Raw genomic sequence first — 8,736 nt, forward strand, 5'->3', positions numbered from 1 at the left:
TCAATTCTAGAATTCTATTTAAGAAACCCTTAATTCCTCATTTTGAAGGAAGCACATGAATTATATCGAACTAATGCCAAATTTTTGACTTAATCACATTTTCATTTCTATCTCATTTATTTTCTTGTGTAGTAATTTTGTATGGTTTAAATATGTATCCATTTAGATTAATATGCTTTTATTATTAGTTTAACATATGTATTACATTTATATTATTCATGTACATCATATAGCTTATAAATCCTTCATTCTAGATGTCTAGTTGCTAGCTTGTCAAACTGAGAGTGAATAGAACAATCAATCTAGCTAGGAGGCAAAAAATTGACTTGTTGAATTATCTTGAATGACTAATCCCATGTTCTTTCCAAAATAATTCTTCATATAAGGATCATGTTGAAGTGTGGTTGATTAGTAGGCTATAATTAACACTCACACCTCTTGGCTATTATTTCTAATCATGGTAGTTCATTTCAAAACAAAGATGTTGATAAGCTCTACAAGAAATGCAACATCTACCATGGATATTATAGTATTTTCCATCCATAGGGAAATGGCCAAGTATAAGCATCTAATAAGACCATTATCAAGATTCTCCAAAAGACTATCAATGATTTTGGTTGAGATTGGCACTTACAACTAAATCAAGCTCTTTGGGCCTATAGAAAAAGTGTGCATTCTCCTACTAGTGCACCACCATACTCTCTTATCTATAGCACTGAGGCCATACTTCCTATTGAAGCTGAAATTTCATTATTGAGAGTATCCCTCCAAGATGTTGTTGATGATGGAAACTAGAGAGTATCTAGACTCCATGAACTTGGAATGCTTGATGAGCAGAGGTGAGCCACCTTGACACATATGCAATCTTACCAAAATTGACTCAAATAGAGCTATAACCAGAAAGTCTAAGGTCATCATTTTGAGGTCAGTGATCTAATCCTAAAGATGAACTACAAGACTTAGCAACATAGAGAAAATTTGAGAGAATTTGAACCAAATTAGGAAGGACCCTATGTAGTTACTATAGTATTTGGGTTTGGAGTAAATCATCTTGTGACTCTAGAGGGTGAACCATTGCTCGTGTCCATCAACAACATGCATCTCTGCAAGAACTATACTTGATTCCACCTAAAAGTATTGAAAAATATCAACAAATGATAAAAATTCCTAAAAAAAAGAAACAAAAAAAATGAAAAAAAAATGGATGCCTTGATGAAAACCTAGCAAAAATGTGTCTTGGCACAAAAATTTGAGTAAAGAGAAAAAATTCATCCAAAAGTGAAAACCTAGCAAACTTTCACTTTAGGCAAGTATCATGGTGAAAACCTAGAAAATAGGCACCATGTGTAGTTAGTTGTAGCTCCTCCATCTATCAGGATTCCATCTAGTTTTTATACTTTTTGTCATTCCCTGATCACATCCTTCATATTGAAAGACATCCCTAGTCCTTTATCATGGCCCACGAACTGCTTAATATCCCTTGTTATCTTATCCAAGCATCACCATTCTGTACATACTCTAACTTTGGCCTTTGTACATAGTTTGTGTCTTGTCTATGGGCATATCACCTATGTAGTGTATGAGTTTGAAAGTTAACCGAGGGCATGTTCCTAAGAACATCTTATCCACTAGACTTATCACATATTAGATTGGAGCTAACACTTGTGAATCCTTTACGATCCTAAAAAAATCCTAAAAATTTAAATATGATCTTGGAAAAATCCTAAAAATTCAAATATGATCTTGAAAAAATCCTAAAAGCTCAAAAAAAATCCTAAAAAAATCATAAAATGTCCTTAAAAAATTACTAAAAATCATAAAATGTCCTGAACAAATCCATAAAAATTGTAAAATGTCTAGAACAAATTGATACAAATCATATAATGTCCTTGAAAAATCCACAAAAATTGTAAAATGTCTTGAACAAATTGATACAAATCATATAATGTCCTAAAAAAATTCTAAACATCCTAAAATAAACCCTAAAAGTCATCAATTGTCCTAAAGAAATGAGTAACACAAAAACATCAAATATCCTCAAAAACCCTAAAAATCATAAAACCCACCACAAACTTGCAATAAACCTTGTAAATACTCACTATGGATAATCACCACTTTTTCTTAAACACTCGCACTTTCACAAACTGAAACTTAATGCACTGTACTTAAATGCCAATCATCCTATTTGAGCAATGTGAACCACTATTCAATCTAACTTGTCACTATCAACCAAACCAACAATCCAACCTATCACATCGTCAATCTATCAAACACTCTCTAAAGACCTAAAACACTAAAAAAGAAAGTAATAATGGACAAGAATATTGTTGACTCACATTGTTTAGTGAGTGAGTAATTTTTTCTTTTATTTTCTTCGATCATGTTCCTATGCCACTCAATGATATAAACTAATCTATGAGAGTGGTTGGAATGGTCCATGGTCATCTTTCATTTTATGTTTGTTAAATGTACCTTTGAGAGTTTGGGGCATGTATACATACCTCGAGAAGGATAAGGTTATTTGCTAGTCTACATCATGCTTGTTTACACAAAAGGTTTGCATTTGTGGTCTAGCCATGTAGTTCCTCTTATGTTTGTAGTCTATACCTTGTTATATTTTGATCTGGGAGATACTTGTTACTCATGTTATTTTTACATTAGAGATGACCTAAGGGTTAGATGTTATACTTTGATTTTAGTATCATAGATGTTAGATTACTATTTTGTTTATTTGATCATATTTATGAGATGATGTCATTTTGAGATGATAAATATGTTTTATGATGATATTTTATTAACTAGTATTTGAACATATCTTTGATTTGGTTATATGTTGGATTAAATGTAATGGTTATCTACTTCATTCTTTCTTTTTGATGCTTTATGCAAATGTGAGTGATGTAAATGAAAGATTTTGGTATAATTGAATAAGTGGTTAAATTAGGTTATTTAATTCATTTATTGCTTTGACTATATTATTATATGTAATTGCACTTGATCATGTGTTTTAGTTTGCATGATTTATATCCCTAGTGGTGGCACATGGAGTTAGAGATTTAGTTGTTCATATTTTACCAATTTTGTCCTTGTATGGTTGATGTATCTTATTTAAGTGTTTTAATTAAACCTTTTAGTGATTTGATAAATCTGGACTCATTTGCATTATGCGATTAGACCTATGAATGTGTTTGTGCATTTAGAGGTTTGCATTGTCACAAAAGTTGTTAAGTAGATTTTTGTATTTTTGGTTTTCAAGCTTTATTTTAATTGATTTTAATTTTTGATAGCTTTTCCATGGATGAATTACAATTACTTGGAATAGCCTATTTTCATTTGGGTTGATTCAGGATTTAACTAGGTTTCCTGATTATTTACCCTGATTGATTATTCACTCAAAAAGTGAATAAGTATCCAAAGAGGAAATTAATTCCTCACTTCTCACTTTTGGAAATTACAAATTTGAGAGATTTTTCCAAAATTTTCTTTTGGAGTATTTCATTTTTGTTTGTTTGGAGAGCTATGGGCATGGGATCTTCACGAGATTAGTCTCGTTTGATCCAGCTTGAGGAGATCTTGGTTTTCTATGACTTTCGGCAACTTCCATAGGATATTTATTTTATCTAGTTGATTCTTGTTTTAGTCCTTTTGGTTGTTAGGTAGGGCTCTACCATTTTTGTATTTCATCTCTATTTGTGTTTTTTTTATGGTAGTTATAAATTAGGAGGCTGGGAACTAGTTTTCCCTCCATTTCTAATTGCTAGTTCTACCTGCTTGGTCAAGTATGAATGTATTCTTAGCTTTCAAGATGAGGGTTTAGGGTTTCACACTATTATGTTGGCCATTTTTGCATACAATTTTTAAACCTAAATTTTATTGGATTTTTGTTGCTTTTGTGCCCCAAGACCAAATGGTTTTTAATTTCAAAACTTTTGAGTTTTGGGGTTCTATCTTGATTTGTGTGCCAACTATTTTTCTCAAGTTTTCTTGGCATGATGTTGGTCATCGACTTGGATCATCCCTAGGATGTCAGTCAAACCATTGTTGCACTTTTATGTTGCATTTGGATGTGTGTCACGTTCATCCTCTTGAGCTTGTAATTTGGTTAAGTGTTATTTTTGCTTGTGTCTTCATCTAGCCCTTGTTTTATGATCTTTGTGATAGTGGTGTGCCACACACAAGCACATGCACATGCAATTATTAGGTGACTTGTGAGGCCTAGTCTCTTGATTTTTTTTTGGTTGAGTAATGTTCATTGGAGTTGGGTTTTGAATTTGCATGCCTATGGGAACTCATCATTGTGATGAGCGTGGGTATGTAGAGTAGCATGGAGCGGCTTCTCTTGTAACCTCGGTGATTATTTCCTAGAGGGTTGATGGAAAGAAGTTCTAAGTTCAAGTGATAACTAAATAAATTAACTAGGTAATAATTTAAGATAATAAAATGTTTTGAGCACCCAGTTAAATCTAAAGACATTGGACTATGCTCCTTCCAATGGGAAGTGTGAGCTACCAATACTAGCTTGGACTACATGATTCCAAGCTACTTTCTCTCCAGTGAGCCCCTACATAGTGACCCATAGATTGTCTGACTAGGATATAATCCACTAGCATTGTCTCATGATCTTGGTTTTATTCATCATTACTATCTAGCATGAGTGTTAGCCATGGGTGTTTTTTTTTTTTTTTTGTGTTTGGGGTTGAATCATTATCTCCATCAATGTGGCAAGAGTGAACCTATGGGTTTTACATGATTGGGAAGCATAGCTACCTACAACATTGTTGGGGATCGGTGTATAGAGAGAGTCTATTTCTAGTGTGACTATTGCTTGATGTTCACTTGTTATTTGGGTTTATTTAGAGTATGTTTCCTTGTGTTTTATGCTCTCATTGGAATGCTTGGATATTATGTTTAGATAATATATTTTATTTGATGCATTTCTATATTATGATGTTTAGCATATTATTAGATGCTATGATATACTTAGTTGGATTATCTATTTCTTATTAGTTTAACATGTTAAATTTCATATTCTTATGATCTTACATTTTAGTAGTGACACCCTAATAAGATAGCTCCAACTATCTAGTTGGTAGTTTGGGATGTTTTGCATGGGGGATGGCTAAGGCCTTTGTTTTATCACGATTCTATTATGGTTGGATAGAACTACACATGATTTTTGTTATATTTGTACATTGTGGTGTTGCTTTCAATACATTTCTTTACTACTATGTTCTAGATGGTTATTTGTATTTTTGTATTTCTACTCTTGTGTTTCAGTGTTCAAGCCTTGACTTGTGGATCTAATACTCCTTGGTGTGGAGGAAATTATTTTTCCTACCTTTTTATCTTATTTTATGCTTTCTATTCTAAATCCTCATGTAATAATATACTCTCTCACATGAGAGTTTGAAGTTTCACGTGGGGTCTTGCATTTCTTAGCATGACTCATTGTACTTCCTTGTGTGAACCTTATTACTAGTGAAGTGTATTTTGGTTGTTGTACCAAGCATTTCCTTGCACAAGAGGGTACTTTCTCACATGGTATGGTATACTTCTTTATACAAAAGGGTACTTCCTCATGCAAAACTATCCATTGGGATTTTCTTGAATGGAAATTAGGGGGCATCTCCATTATTTTTTTGGGAATGTAATTTGGTGATTTGAGTACCCTTTTGATTTTCTTGTATTTCCATGCTTTAACAAATCAGAGATTTCATGTTCTATTGTCATCTTTGGATTTTTTCTTTTGTTTGATCATATCAATTTGGTAGTGGCATTTCGAGATTCATTAGTGTTTGGATGTTTGTCTAAGTCTTCTAATATGATCTCTTTTATCCTTGTATGTTTATTGTTGTGTTCATCCATACTTATTTATAAAAACCATATCTTGGCTTTTATTTATCCTTGTTCCAAGGATCTCTGGGTGGGGCATTGCAGGCCCTCTATGACCATGATGCATTGCATTCCATCTACCATACCAAAATAAAACTCCATTGACATATAGTAGAATTTATGAAAGCACAAAGTCTTCACCTCATTCTAGTTGGTCCTCATCTCATCTCCTTTATCTTCTAGCATCAATTTTATTCACCAGCATGGTCATGTACTCTGATACACCAAAAACATTATCATCCTATATATGTTTAAAAGTCCAAAAAAAACCCAAAGCAATACATATATGGATAAACATGGCATTCATATCATTTTCATTCATTCCATATAATTTTACATTTCATTGGCATTCATTCATGAGAAAAGCATGCAGAAAAAATAAAGATATCATTTCCTAAGCATAACATGTGATAAATCAACACATGATGTCATAATATAAAGCCCACATAGAAAAGCATAAATGTATTCATATAAACCATATATCTAGAGGATGTGCCATACATCCTATAGGATCATAATAGCCTCCCCTGTGGGAAGATGGAAGGAACTCATCTCTGAGTTCCATTGCTCTATCAGTGCCATCAATAACCCTTTATTTCCTCTCACCTCAAGCATAAACCTAATATGCTACAACCCTAGCCCTTCCAAGATCTCCCACTTGTTGACAGTCATTTGATGATGTAAAATCAAGCTCTATAGTCTATGGTCCCTCATTCACAATAGGGGTAGGTCATTCTACATAACCATATGTTGTCTATCAACCTTCTATTGTTTTCTACCAAGTCTAACCTATGTTTGACCCTAGTTTGACTTAGTTTGATCTTTATTTGACTAATTTTTACTTTTTTAACATATTTGACTAGATTAACCTATGTTTTGAACTCTTTCAAGGGTTTTGAACATGCCTACCAAGTTTTGGGTCATTCCAAGTTTATCTACATTGGTTTTGACCCTCTACCTACCATTATCAACTTTGACCCACCTCTAACTTATGTTTGACTAATTTTGACCTTTTCTAAACATGTTTGACAAGGTTGACCTATATTTTGAATTATTTTTAGGGTTTTGAACATGTAGACCAAGTTTTAGGTCATTATGAGTTCATCTACACTCTGCATCACTCCTCGTCAACATTCTACTATGTTTGATCTAACTTTGACCTAGGTTTGAGAAAATTTGACCACTTTTGACCATGTTTGACCAATTCAATCTATGTTCTAACCTTTTTGGCTTGTGTGCCAAGTTTTAGGTTGTTTCAAGCTCATCTTGACCCTTTTTGGAGCTCCAAAGCATCTTCGAGCGTAGTTGGGGCTCCCAACTATGCTCAATGCACACTTGGACATTCCAAGTGCACTCAATGTGCACTTGGTCATGCCAAGTGTGCTTGGTGTTCACTTGGATGCATTTTGAGTGTAGTTGGTGCATTTTGTTTCCCTAATCTACCCTCAAGACCTTGGGTGGGTCCCATATGACCCCTAAGTAATACCCAAATCGATGAAAAGTATAAAATACAAAAAGGGAGCCTTGATGTACTCACCAGTGGTCTTGTATCTTCTTGACATCAATAATACACACTCATTTTATGAGATGTTTTTCCCTGGGTAACCAAGCCATTCTTCTTACTCCAGAGCTCTTTATTCCAATTGAGAGGGTGAAAATGACCTCTAAACTCTCTCCAAGCCCTTTTATAGCCCTATTTCTTCCTAGATGGATATAAAAGAGGTGTGTTCTATGTTGGTTGTGATGCTTTTTCCTTCCCAAGTCCCATAGATTTTGCATTTGAGCTTCAATTTGTGATCCGCCAATTGCTATGGCTTGGTCTTCTCACTGTTGACAAATTCAACTATCAGTTACCTATTTTAGTCAATTTCTTGAGGGGGCACCCATATATACCACCCCTACTAGGGCATTCTTTTATGTCTTTTTCCTTAGTGTTCTTTGACACAATTCTCTAAATCACATTGTATCAAAGAGAGGCAAAATGTAGATGCTCAAAAATGGTTTGTGTCTACTATTTAATCACTTTTTTCATACTAATTTGTCCCATTTTCTCATTTCAATAATTCCAATCTTTTGGAAAACTTGATTATCATTCAAGCATATTTTGATAATATCCTTCATCATTCATATCCCTTTTCAAATGAATTGTAAATCACTTTGAAACTAATTCCCATTTTATCCAAACTTTTTGGAATCAACCCAAAATCATCCAAATCAACCCAGAATCATCCCAAATCAACCTAGAATCACCCCAAAGCAACCCAAAATCATCCTAAGTTGACTCAAAATCAACCTAGAATCATCTTGACATTGTTGATTCCCTTAGTGTCAAATTGTGGCATTATCAAACCAATTTAATAACATTGACAATGTCCACCAATATTATTATGATCAACCTTATCAATCAATTTCAATCATGTGGCACTTACATTGTTTTTAAAATGACACATGTTCGTAATCCATGTTACTTGTCCTTGGCATGCTATCAATCTTAATCAGTCATTCAATTTGATCATAGCTTTGATCTACCCTTCATCGCCCTAGTCGATCTACATTATCATCACATTTCATCAAAGGATATTATCACATTTATCTAATAAAATTGGCCAATCATTTACTAATTTATCTTATGGGATTAGATAACCCATAATCTAGTCCTATTTCATTTCGATCATTTTTTATCCCACATTACTAATTATTCTTCCTACTAACCAACATTCTCAATTAATTGATATTTATTAATTAATTGATTCACCTTCGCAAACTATGGTGAGAAAGGGTTAGTTTGTTAGTTTAGCCAATTAGAAGAAAGAGTTTATGAGAATAGACTGTTAACTTTTACAA

Source organism: Cupressus sempervirens, chromosome 2 (genome assembly GCF_028749045.1).
Source record: "Cupressus sempervirens isolate cs-2001-9-10 chromosome 2, ASM2874904v1, whole genome shotgun sequence".
Lineage (NCBI taxonomy): Eukaryota > Viridiplantae > Streptophyta > Pinopsida > Cupressales > Cupressaceae > Cupressus > Cupressus sempervirens.